The sequence below is a fragment of the Corvus brachyrhynchos genome, unplaced genomic scaffold (genome assembly GCF_000691975.1).
Source record: "Corvus brachyrhynchos isolate BGI_N302 unplaced genomic scaffold, ASM69197v1 scaffold221, whole genome shotgun sequence".
NCBI lineage: Eukaryota > Metazoa > Chordata > Aves > Passeriformes > Corvidae > Corvus > Corvus brachyrhynchos.
In genome coordinates, this window is record NW_008236622.1 from 1738110 (window position 1) to 1751540 (window position 13431).

Sequence of the window (13431 nt, forward strand, 5' to 3'; positions counted from 1 at the left end):
GACAGTTAGCTATGGCAGTGCCTGAAAAATTCTGGGATGACCCACACCACATTTAATGTTCAGAATGAAACCTATTTACTTCTGAGCCTGGGTGGAGAAGGTTTTGGGCTGTAACTGTGCCATCCATGAAGGGTTAACAGCAGCACTGACCCTTTGCAGCTGAGGTGCCAACCCCACCCTGGGTGGGGCTACCAAACTGTGTAGGCTGGGCTTGCCTGACTAGTTGAAGGAGGTAATTCTAGGTATTGGCCAGAAAACGGCTGGTTTGGAGGTTTTCTTTGCATTCCTTTGGCTTGGAAACTGGAGATGTTGGCTGGAAGAGGTAAGTGGTTTACATGGATGTTATGATCACAAACTCATGCTGGGTAAAGGAAAATGGTGCTGTTTTAAAGAGGGTTGGAAATAAGGAAGAGATGTTTGTGAAGAGGAGAGTTCCCATTATCAGGTTAGCCTGTTGGAAGTAGTTATCCCTGTGGCTCCCAACTTCTCTCACCTCAGGAATTCTGAGGAGTTTTGAGCGGGTTTGGTGAGAAGGGCTGTTTGGCAGAGTGGAGGGTATTCATTCGCAGTCATCATGAATAAGAACAGGCAAGTGTGGACCTTCAAAAGCTTGCTGGCTGATTCCCTGAAAACCAGTTTTCCAAAAGAAAGCAGTCTTATGTTTTTAAAGACAAACACTCAGCCAGTCAAGAAAAAACTAATTGCTATAAAATGTTTTATGTGGACACTGTAGATGTAGTGGAGATGTGGAAATGTAGGCTTACAGTTTGGCAAGGATAGGAGTGGTGAATACGTCAGTTCCTGCATTTTGACAGAGCTTTGGATAAATGCTGCACAGTGTTTCAAATCAAGCGGAGTTACCATGATGGGAGGCTAGTTTTCTGGTGTTGGATGATGGAGCTGGGTTGATTTTCTTCATGCTTTCATTCAAAACCAAGTTGTGACGGATGACAAAATAACATCAAGACAACAAAGTTTGTGAAATGCAAGCAGTAGTAGGTCGTGTGTTTAGATACTGTCTTCTGTGTGTTTTCTCTCTGCTCTGGAAGCAGCTTTAGAGCTCAAAAGGCAGTGCAGTCTACTTAATCATTGTTAGTCCAAGAATTCAAAACACAGAAAACTCTTACTTATGCCATAAAATTGCTCCAAAGGTTCAAGTGTCATATGTGCCAGCACAGCAAGTTCCCCTTGAGGTTCTGTCAAGACTGAATTTAAATGGCTTTGAGTCCAGGTAATTCCAGGCAAATTAGCTTCAACCACACTGAACCTGGAACATTGCCTTGTTCAGGAAGTGGTGAGATTCATGCCTAGAAAACCCCACTTGTATTCTGCTCCAGGGGCTGCATATAAATCTTTAGTGTTCTCATTAATCTTTTAAGCTGGGGAACATAAACATCTGGAAGCTTGCACTTTCAGAGTTCTGTAACAACATCTCCAACTGGTTATTTCACTTCTTTTGTCTATAATAATGCCCCATTTTATTCCCTATGTATTATTCATATATACCTTAAATTTAATCACCAAACCACAAAAGTTAAACTCACACTACACCTGAGATATAAACACCATCACACTGGAGTTGAGAACACATTATGGCTTATCCATAATTACTCTCATGCTGAGGTAAGGTTCACACCTTTATTTTGTGATACCACCAAAGCTTTTCTGGTTAGCAGAGCCTTTTCATACCTGTACAAAAAATGCAAAATGTTCTTTTTCTCCTGGGTCCTCTCCTTTCCATGCAGGGAAATTTTTTTTTCGTTTCTTTTTCGGCATCTTAGCTTTTCTCTGCCACGTGTGAAAGTGGAGTTTACCAATTAGGGATGTGCTGCCTTTGACTGCTGGAAGCATTTAGGGTGTGTCCTCTGTGTTTCCCATGCAAAAGCGCTGCTGGAGGCTCCTCCTGTTCCACAGGCAACATCCTTTGCCTGAGCCAGCAGTTCGTGCCCACTGCTCATCCCACCTGGCTGTCCCTGTCTTCATTGGCTCCCTGGACAATTTGGTGATTTCAGAAGTGAGAAAAGATACCATTATAGACTTGGCAGAGTATTTTTAGTGATGACTCTTTGCTATTGTGCTCTGTACAGCAGGACACTGTGCTGGACTGGCACTGTGCTTTTGCTTGCAGGGCAGAGGGGTTCTGCTAGAGCCCTGAACATCCCATGGCACCATGGAATCCAGCTGACCTTGTAGTTTGGATGTTCTGTTTAATTACTGAAATTTACATGAAAATCTTTGGAGCTGCTGGCTGCTTACCTATTCAGAGTCACAGGTTCGCACAGGTATTTGCTGTTGGTTACCTGTCTCTTCTGTAGTTTTCCAAGAAGCATACTTTTTGGGGTTTTTTTGTTCTTGGTTCTCTAGTCTGTTGAAGTCACCGTGTGTTACCCAGCTATCTTGAGTTTTGCTCCCTGTAATAAATAAATATACATTTGTGTGCATGTGGTGCTTAGGGACAGGGTTTAGTGGTGGATTTGGCAATGCTGGCTCAGTTGTTGGACTCAATCTTAGAGGTCTTTTCCAACCTAAATGATGTGTAAGTCTGTGTAAAACATATATATAATATAATTATAGAATTACAGAATTCTAGAATGGTCTGGGTTGAATGGGACCTTAAAAATCAACACGTTACCATGTCAGGGAACCTTCCACTAGACCAGGTTGCTCAAATCCCTGTCCACCCTGGCCTTGAACACTTCCAAGGGTGGGGCATCCACAGCTTCTGTGGGCAACCTGTGCCAGTGCCTCACCACCCTCACAGTAAAGAATGTCTTCTTGATATCTAATCTAAATCTACTTTATTTAATTTAAAACCATCCCCCCTTGTCCTATCACTATCTACTTGTGGAAAAAGTAGTTCTCCCTCATTTTTGTAAGTCCCCTTTAAGTACTGGAAGGCTGCAGCAATATAGAGTAATAAGAAATAAATCTTGGGTGGACAATTATTGCAGAACTGCACTTTTATCTTTTTTTCAGCTTTTATTTTTGTTAGGCCACCTAAGAAAACCCTGATTTTGAGAAGGAAACAAATGACACAAAACTTCAGGCATGAAGTAATCACATTTAAATGGTCTAAAAGCTGCTTAGGCCCAACAGTTTTCAGTGTTTAATTAGTAAGTTTCATATTTAACTTACTATGTATTAACTTACTATATATTTAACTAAAAAGTCCTGGAAGTTTGAACATTCTTTACCTTTTTTTCTTTTTTTTTTTTTTTTTGGAAAGCAAAACCAAGTTAAATGTGGAAAAAATCAAAATTGGCATGTGTCAGTGTTAAACCTGAAAATGTTGGTTCTTTGTTCAGTTCCTCTGTATTTTCATGTGCTTTATATAGAGGTAATAGATGTACTTGCTGCTTTATACAGAGATCTGAACTTTTCTCCAATCTTTTGTGATACCTGGGGTCAGTAGTGCATAAATCGAGTGAGAAAATTTATTTGAGTTTGTTGTCTGGCCATAATTAAATCCACTAATACTGTTCTAATGCTGCCTTTGTTACAGAAATCACCATGGTGAGTGCTACATCTCACCTTTTGTGATCTTCAAGAAAATCCTTTCATGCTTATGTATTTAATTATCTGGCATTATTTTAATGTATTTGTCAAGCAATCTGAAATATATTATTCCAGTACCGTATCTGCAGTAGTATCTCCACATAAACAAATGTGCTTCTTAACTACAGCATTGAGAGCTCCCTCTGGTAGGATTCCCAAACTGCTCTGCAGGTTGCTGGCTACAGCAGACTACCAAAACAAATCTCTTACCATGATCAAGGTCAGAGCCAGGTCAGTCATTCACAGAATATTACATCTCTTCTTGGAAGCAGGAAGCATTTGATATTTGATTTCCCCATGCACCATTCTTTGATGGATTTTCCTTTTCTTTCCTGCAGAGGGAAGAAACTGTTATGTTAAAACTGTTATATGTATTTACATGTAATGACTGATATTTATTTAATATTGGTAGTGTCCTGGAAAACCATTAAGGAAATGCATCTTCTGGCTCTGCAAAAGTATGTAGTGTGCTATTCTCCTGGAGTCTAAGGTAATCCTTTGTGGGAAAAGCGCGTTCACGTGAGGACACTGCTCGAGGTGGTTTGTAATCACATCAGTTATTTCAGCAAATGTTTAATCCCCAAGCAGACTTCGGCAATGATTTATGAAGGATCTAGGAGAGGAGTGCTGCTACCACTTTAGATGGCCAGTTTACCTGGGTAGTTGTGCTAGGCTCATTTGCCAGGATAAGACCAAGGTTTAATTTTCTGTATTTGTATGTATCTACGGCTATGGAAAACTAGCTGACTGATAATGTGGCTGAAAACTGAGCATTCTGTGTCTATGCTTCAAAATCCGTTAAATCCTGCGTTTCTGGTATCAAAAATAACAAAGAGATTATTTAATCTATGGAAGGAATCCTGTTTTTCATTTCACTGTCTTCTCCCTTTTAAATTTAGAGTTGATAAAATGTTTATTTTGCTTTGTTTTGTGATGTGTGGACTCTATTGTGGTTTACTTTCTTTATTTTTTTCCTTTTTTTTTGTCTCGAGTTCTGCCTGCTTTGCCTTTCACTCCACTTGCTCTTAAAATCTGGGGCTACCAATGTCTTCGGATAAAAGGAATAACTAAAAATCTGGATAGGTTGTTTCCTCTCTTTCATCTTCATTAAGAAAGTGGTCTCTTGTTAGCATGTTGTAAGTGTTATGGCTTTGGAGTGGAGGAAGAATACTGAGTTTATGAGGTCAGAAATGATTAAAAACCCAGTTAACCGAAGTCATATTCCTGTCTGTGACAAGACTGGGCAGCTGTGTGTTACAGAAAAGTCCAAGGTGATGTGCTTGATGGCAAAGTGTTTTACTGACTTAGCAGCAATGATAAACATGATTCCCCAGTAGACTGTACTTGTACTGCAAGTTGCATGCAGTCTGAGTAGTAAAAGTATTGCAGGTATAAGGCAATTTGAGCTTATCGTGATAAGTAGAAGGAAACTTGGGAAGTCAGATGATGACTGAACTGGTGTGAGTCATGTCATACTGGATGTATTAGAGAGGAGCCAAATACCTCACTGTTGCTGGTCATCCTAATCTTGCTGTGTGGAAATCCTGGGTCATGCAAATAGAAATACCAAAGATTCTTCTCCTAGCTTGACAAAGTGTGTAATCAATGATAAATTGTACTTATTTTGGCATTTGTGTCTTGTTATTCATGAGAGATGAAGACTGAAATATGAGGTAAATCCCAATACAGAGTGCCTGTGATGGATGGTTGGCTTTCTCTTATTGTTGCTTATAGTCCTTTAACTGCTTGTCATTAAAGACTAAGATGGTAGAAGAGGGAAACTGCCTTGGAAGTTTTTATGGCTCATTACCTTCCTATTTATTCTCTTAGCCTCCAGTGTCCTGGGCAAGATATTAAAAATCTTTGTTGTTCTTGGAAAAAAAGGCTAAAAACAATCTTCACTAATTTCTTTGCAATCAGTTTTATAGTTTAACTGACCAGGAAGCTGAGGCTGAGTTCAGGGATGCCAGTCACTTCCCATAGTCACTTTTGGATAGGGACCCTAATATTAGAGACAGGCACTTGTGCCAGTCTTTCATGAGGATGGTGACTGTCGCTCACAAAACTATGTGTGATTTTCACCACTTGCATTAAATCAAAACTTGAAAAGGTAGAGACTTTCGTCTGTCAAGGGAACCTGTAGGTGCTGAATTAGTGCAATAAATACAGTGGTCTTTCATCCAAACAGCCTCCCCCACTGAAACAGAAACACATAGATGCACATAATGTACCTTTTTGGTTTCTTCTCTCCAATTATGCTAACAAGTTTCATGCTGAGAAAGGATTAGGGATGATGGACAATCAAAGACAATGCTTCCTTCTTGGTAAAAAGGTGTGAAAAGATACAGGCACTGGGGCTGGAGTTATTAGGCATACCTGCAGGAGGCCATATGACTAAGTTAGGCCTTGAGAGACTGAAGTATAGAAATTGCTTAGTCACTATTCTAAGCTCTTCAATGACATCCTTAACACCTTTTGATTCAAAAGGCAAAGCCACAATGCAAACATTCCCCTGGCAGGTTCTGCTCAGTGTTTGTGGCTCAGTGGGGCAGCAGGACACCTGGCTGAGTAAAATTCCCAGTGGGAAACCTGCACTCGCCCTGCCAGCAGGGCACAGGCACCTGCAGGCGCTCGGAAAGCAAAGCTGCAGATTAAAGAGGCAGGAAGGTTCTGTGGAATAAGCCCTCTACCAATTTCCTTCTGTATTCCATAGAAGGAGAGGAGCAAATTAAAAGGTAGAATCAAAGGAAATGTTAGGTAAGTCCCTCTCATACTTTTTATTAACTGTACTATTGCTTCTTTGGAGCACTTCAAAAGGCCAAAGCAAGATGGGCAGGGAGAGACAAAATTTATTGTTCAATTGCATTACTAAGCAATTACTACTTTTAAAAAATAAAATGCCTCTGCAATTTCAGCCACTTTATCTTTACTCAGGCTTTCCTGAAGATATTTTACTTTAATTTCAATAAGAAAGAGATTGAATCAATTTTATCTCTTCTTTGTAGCTGGCTGTTTATTATCCCTTTAAAATGTATTCCTGACTTTTTGTGTGTAGTTCTTTTGGAACTCCGTAATTATATTTTGCCTGCTTTCTGCCTTTGTTACTAACCTGTGAAACCCAGTGGTCTCCAACTGAACTAATCATAAAATACTATGTAAACATCTCTCTGCATCAAGGATATATATTAAGTTACATTCCACACAGACAATGAGAAATAAAAATATTCTAACTGAGAAATGTGTATCTAATACAAATGTTATTAATGTACCGCCCAAAGACTGCTCAGAGGCAGAGGTGACCGCAGGGGCGGAGGTGGATGGTTACAGGCTGCCTTCTCTAACATCTGTGTAAATACTGGGGTGGTGGCCCCTCTAAGTTACAAGGGCTGCAGTTTCCAATATTAAACTACAAAAAAGTCTGTCCGTGACTGTACTAAAGAAATTGCCTTTAGTATCTTTTCTTTTTTCTTTTTGGCTGCTGGTATTAAGAAAAATACCAGAAGACCACCAAGGAAGTAAGAGGCAGGAAAAGGACATAGGCATAATAAATGAATGCCAAGATTTAATTGACACGGTAGTGGCTCTTACTGTCTGTTCTCTTTGTGGAGATGTTACCCTTTGGATGTTGATAACAATAATCTTCCAAAGAACCCTATTCAATGGACTTGTAACCCCTCCAATTATTATTAAAAGGAAAAAATGGTACCTTCTTTAAATCATATTCTTTTCCCCAAAAGCCAAATATCCTGAATATTAAAACTGCTAAGCAGAGTGTTTAGAATAAGTTTTGATATCAAGGAGAGACAGTTAACCGTTAAAAATAGCCTTAAAATGATCATTGCTGTAGAGGCACCAACAGCCTACGGGAAGGGATAGGTAGGTTTAAAACTGAAAACTGGGACACTAAAGACCTGTGTTTCATTCCATCTCTTCCAATTTTCCTGGCAGACTTCTCTGAAAGACTTTTTAAAATTCACATAAGTCTGATTTTTTTTCACCCCCAGCTTCAGGCTCAGTTTGCAAACAGGTGTCAAGATACCTGTGTAAAAATGCAAATATGAGTGTGTGTTACAATTTATAAATTGCTCCTTTGTGTTGTTTTAAGAGTGTATGGAAGGAAGATGTAGTTGAATATCGGTGCAGCCTGCTATATATATAGGAAGATATAATAGGCTGGAAGCTGCCAATTCTAAATTTCATTATTTCTGTTTTCTCTTCAGTGGAAGGAAATGTTGACACAGGAGGTCTTATGACCAGTCCAAATGAACTAATATCAGTAATAACAAAATTAGAGAAGATTTGAAGTATTACACTGCAAGCTCTCACATGAGCTCAATATCAATTACAATTTCTGATTACACTTAGACTAGGGGAAAACTGCTTTTTAAAGCAGAATTCTTAATAAATTTGGGTAGAGTGTAAGAAAAACATTAGATTGGATCAGAACTCTTTTGCTGAGCATGGGAAGCATTGTGGCAATTTTTTAGAAGTTCCCTTAAATGAGGTGGCTCCATGATGCATGTGGATTTTTTTTTAAGGAAATTGTGAGGTCTAGTACTGATCTAGAGAGATTTTCCATGGACACTTAATCATCTCTAAGACCTGAATCCACTGTGATTTTATCCATAAACACCACTTATTTTGACTATTTCCATTTCACCCTCCTTGTGTTTTTATATTTACCTGACAAGCATATATATCACAGCAGTATAGGTTTAAGTTTCAGTCTAAACTGAAGCTTTTATCTTGTGGTTTCTGTTGGAGGTGGGAGGGAAGGAACACAGGACAGGGGAAGACGTATGGTGCAGAATTGCTCATACCTCAGTGGTAAGGTAATTTACCTGGTTAGCGCAGAGGTTAAGTTGTTTTTTAACAATTGGAGGTAAAAGGCAAAAAATCAGAAAGTTCACAACCATGTAGATAAAACCAATTTATGCACAGCATGTGGGTCTTCTGTATAGAACTCCTGTAAGTTGTATTGATCATGGTCTTCCCTGTGACAGTGTCAATGGAATAATTTATGTAAAAACACCAAACAAACAAAAGAAAACTCAACCTTAGGACACTAAAAGAACCCCCAAACCTTAATTTTTGTGATGATTGTATTTGTGTTTTGGCAAATGAAGATCAGTGAGTTTGACTATTTAATTTTAAGAACTTGTCTCCAAAAGAAACCAAATAGTCTTCAATTTAAATAAAAAGATCTCCAACCACCTCTTCTTTCTGTATCGTCATCTCTCAGAGGAGCCCTGAGTGGCACAGTGCAGTTCAGTGATGATGTACATGAACCAGCTGTGTCAGACATGCAGGATATCCTGGTAAGTGCATCTCTTGTGCAGTGATGCTGCCTCCAGATCCCCAAACAGATCATCCGGTGCTGTACCACATACAACTGACCTGTTATTGCCTCAGAAAAAGACATTTTAATCACGCCTCATTGTAATATTTGAAACAGCTGGGTCCAGAAAGGTACAAAATTACATATGCAACTGCAGTAGTGCCAATGCTGTGTATGTACTTGAAGATTTTGATTGCCACACTGACAGAATACTGTACTGAATTTCAGTGCAATATCTCTAAGTCCATATACAGTACAGCTATGGACTTGATGTTGGAGATGAGGCTCATAGCTTAGCATTAGCATCACAATTCTTTTCCTTCCACTGTTTGCTAGCTCTGATTTCAGTGAAGCAGATCCTGACTATTCATCGTGTTATTCAGATGAAAGTTTTTAGGCAACTCAGCTGGTATCCAACTCAGCCATTGCCACTGAAGGGAGGTAGAGAAAGATTTGAGATTAATCCCCTTGTATTTTGGAATAAGTCAATCTAGCCACTGGGCTATAGGATAAAAAAGTGGCTGGCTTTTTGCAGGATGCTTTTATTGGAAAGGTAATTGTTCTGGCATATTCTGTGCTCAGCAATCTGTGCCAGCCTGGTCTGGAATGTGGGATGAGAGGCATTGGAGTGAATGGCACAGAAGTGCTGTGCTGCCATTGGATGCCTCTTCCCTCTTCCCAATGACTTTCAGACATGTTAAGAGGATCTCTTCTTCCTTGCTCATGAAATAGCTGGAGAAACCTGGTACAGGATGAACATCCTGCTTTCAGCTGAAATGAAAGCAATATTTTTACAGCAGTATACTGCTTTATTGACAAGGAGATTAGCATATTTTTTATTGTATCAGCATTTACCATTTCCCAAATTTTTAATTGGAAGTTAATGATGTATGGCTTTTCTAGTAACTAAATGAATATTTGAACCTCTGCAAGTTGCTTTAATAATTGTTCAGCTAATCGTTTAAATTGTCTTTACTTGTGCAAAGTCATATAAATGGGAAAAATTAAAAATTAATCAGCTTGATTTACGTAACTAAAAGCTGCCATCTAATGGATATTTTTCAGTAGAAGACAGCAGTAATTATGCCGAAAAAAAATTTGTTCCTGTAGTTTGAACGATTATAGCAATTTCCACTGGGGGATTTCGCAGTCAGGTTCCAGTTCTGGGCAACAGTGATTAATATAATGGTTATTAATGAGAATTCATTTCTGTATATCGAGGGGTGTTTGGGTGTCAGTGTTCCAAAAGCAATGTGGTTAGCATATTAATTATAAAAGATAGCATTGGACTGGTGACTAAGTAACTATATTGATTTTTTTCTCGTTTTCTGTGATGTGAAAGGTCAATTAGACTTATAGAAACAATGGAGCCTTCACAGCAGGAACCATCGTTTTGCTGTGCTGACATCTTTTTAGCCATGTACAAAGTTCATTAAATGTGCAAAGGTAGTAATGTTAAAAGGAAGCAAGTGATTGGGTCAGAGGTCACCAGCCATGGCAAGCTGACAGCCGCTTGTGGATTACGCCACGGGAGCTAAGTAATAGTGAGAATTGCCTTTCAGGTTGCCCACTGGGACCGAGGGGAATAAAGTCATAAGCAGCTAATACTATTGGGTTAATTAAAAGGAATATTGACAGCAGCTTTGTTTGTCTTGCCCTGAATGGGATGTGGTTAGCCAAGTATTTTATTGGGTTACATAACATTTAGTGAGGTTTTGTCTTAACTAACAGATTGCCAAATTTTAACATCCACAGTGTTCCAGGAAACAGGTATTGAACCAAACATGTCTGACACTTGTATGGTCTTCTATTTCACTGTCTCTGTTCACACCGTCACGTTGTCAGATGTGACCCATTCAGGTTATTTTCCTTTCCACTGGAGTCAGCTCTCCCAGGTGTTAATGTCTAGGCCTTCTCACAGGAAGCTTACAAGCAGCTGAAGGTCTCCCCTTTCCCAAGTTATCGTGGCTTACTAAATATAACCGTGGTGTTTGTTGTTCCAGTCATTTGGTCAATCATCTATAGAGCTTTTAACTCTTCAGCTTCAGTCACATTTAACAAAGTAAGTTTCAGAGCATGCTAAGCAAAACCAAAATCCCTGCACGAAGGACAAGTAGTACTGTAATTTAGGACTTGGTTTGGTTTGTATTGTTCTAATGTTTGTGGAACAGCTGAGTAAAGCATTCATAATCATCCTGGTGAAATTAATAACTTTAAGAGCACATTTGTGAAGATTTCAAAATTGATTACCATCGCTGCCCGAAAATGACAGATTTTTCCTACTAAATGTTCAGGAGAATAAACCTACACTTTAATAAGTTTTCAAAGTGTTTTTCTTCACTGTTATGCTGAAAACATTATTTATATGCTAGATGTAACTAATTTGCTTGTAGTCTTCATCTCAGAACATCAGGGTTTTTACTTTTCCATGCTAAAAAGAAAGAACTTGATGTGAAGTCTCCATGTAGCAATATATGTCTGATTGCTTCAAGTTTTTGTGATCGTTCTTTGATTTCAAAATGAGCTCAGAGCTGGCAGTGCAGAGATGTACAGGTAGACTTCAAAGCTGACTTTCTTCTTCCATTTTCCATTCTGACATTAGTGTCCCTTTGGTTTGTTTTGCAGAAGCCTAAAGTAATACATACTTCATTATTTGACAGTCTTAGCAAAAAATGGAAGTAGAAATATAATTACTCTCTTTATTAACTGAGATGTGAAAGAACAGTGAAGATGGATTCACTCCTGGCATGTACAAGAGGCATATTATCAACTGTATTATATTAGAAAAATGTAAAAGCGTGCACTATTGTGATATAACCAGATTGTTATGGAATAGTAATTTCTACCTTTTGAAAACTGTTCTTACTGCAAATCAGAAGTGCTGGGAGTGGTAGGAGACTCAAAAGGAATTGTACATGCAGATTATTAGAGCATCTTTATGTTTCAAGGGTTGGATGACTTAAACTGTGAAAAGGACAAATTTGACATCTGACAGAAGCTTGCCTTCTGATAAACAAAATGATCTTGCCTTTCTGCATTGCATCAATAACGCAGGTGTACAGCTGCAGTCAGCTGTGTGTTGGTAGTGAGACAGAGAGTGTGCACTCTGCACGTTGAGCTCAGGTCATTAATGGCAGTCATCTCATTATTTCTTTCAGTGATTCTTCTCCAATACCTTTCTGTGGCAATGTATGAATTAAACTCGCACTCTGGGCTGTAATCATTGTCTTGTAAAAATCTGTACAGTCAAAGCATACAGGGATGCCCTATAATAATAATTTTGAGGGATATGTTATGTTAGGAAGTAAAACCTCTCATCTTAAAGGAAGTGTCCAAGCTCTTAAGAGTTGTTAAAGCTCCGTAGTCCTGTAAAATACAGAAATTTCACACACAGAGTCTTTGAGCAGAGTCTTACCCAGCATCTCACAGCTGCACAGTACAACAGGTGTCTTAGGGCAGGGCCCTCATGTCCCAGCTTAGTGTCAAAATTGTAAATTCACCTGCTCTTTTCTTAGGATTGAGTGCTGTTTTGGTTGAGGCAGGGTTCACCAAGCAGTAAAACTCCCTGCTTCTATAAATACTGCATAGCAATTGCTCAATGGAAGCCTCAGCAGACATCGAGAAGGTGAGATGTGAAAGCAGCTTCTGTTCGCAAATATTGGGTCTCTGAGGTAAAGCAATGTATGCACGTTCAGTGGATGAGCACTGTGCTCCAGAGAGACAACTTGACACTTGTGTTCACATCTTTCACAGTTCTCATCTGCAAGTGATAACTTTTGACACCACTGCCTGTGCATGAAGGGTACTGATGGCCAGAGTAATGCATAGTTCCTGTCCTTGTAGTGTAAGGCTGGGACTTGAAACCAGTGCAGCCCTTCTAATGAAATACCTCTGTGGGTTTGCACTCCAAGCTTACGTGATCTAATTTGAAGGCAAGTAAGTGGGTCATATCTAGTACCTAAGCATGAGCCCTCATCATTAGTGTGCCTGTTATCCAGTGTTGTGTAGCGTATCTGCAGGGGTGCAATCTTGCCTCTGGGTGTCCCTTATACTTGTGGTTACTGATTAGTTGCTGCCACTGGCTCTTCTTGATAAATTCCACATGTGGAGGCGAAGACTTGAAGTAGCCTGATGTTGTGATGCTCTGAAAGCGTGTAATGAGTAGCTTCTTCAGGAGCACTGATTTGTATTTTTTTATAGATGCTTTTAAAGGATCTGCGTCTGACTTGTTGACCGAGATTTATGTACAAAAGCAGCATTACCCAAACTCCACCTGCAGCATGGTTTATACTTCAAAGCTGATGCTGCTTGCAAAGCATTCTTTTGTCTCCACAGTGGATTTATACCTGAGTGTCAAGTTGGCTGAAAAAAGCAATGGTGTGAGAAGGATTTTAAAATGAATCAGGTTAATTCATCTCCCTTTGTAGTGACCACAAACGAAGTATATTCTCCACGTGGTGATTTTTTATTTTGAAGTGATCAGAAAGGGTTTGCCCTATTGTGTGTAAATTCATTAAAAAAAAAAAAAAAAAGGGTGG

At 39.2% G+C, this 13431-nt stretch overlaps 1 protein-coding gene across 8 annotated transcripts in view; it reads left to right on the top strand.

Moving 5' to 3' along the window:
• The first annotated feature begins 220 nt into the window (after nucleotides 1–220).
• LOC103624856 (phospholipid scramblase family member 5) overlaps nucleotides 221–13431 on the top strand; it is a 75870-nt gene continuing 62659 nt past the window's right edge. For all 8 annotated transcript variants that reach the window (XM_017726466.1, XM_017726464.1, XM_017726465.1 and 5 more), the window contains exon 1: nucleotides 221–322. The gene's annotated coding sequence lies outside the window, so the exon portion shown is untranslated. The remainder of the gene's footprint in view (nucleotides 323–13431) is intronic.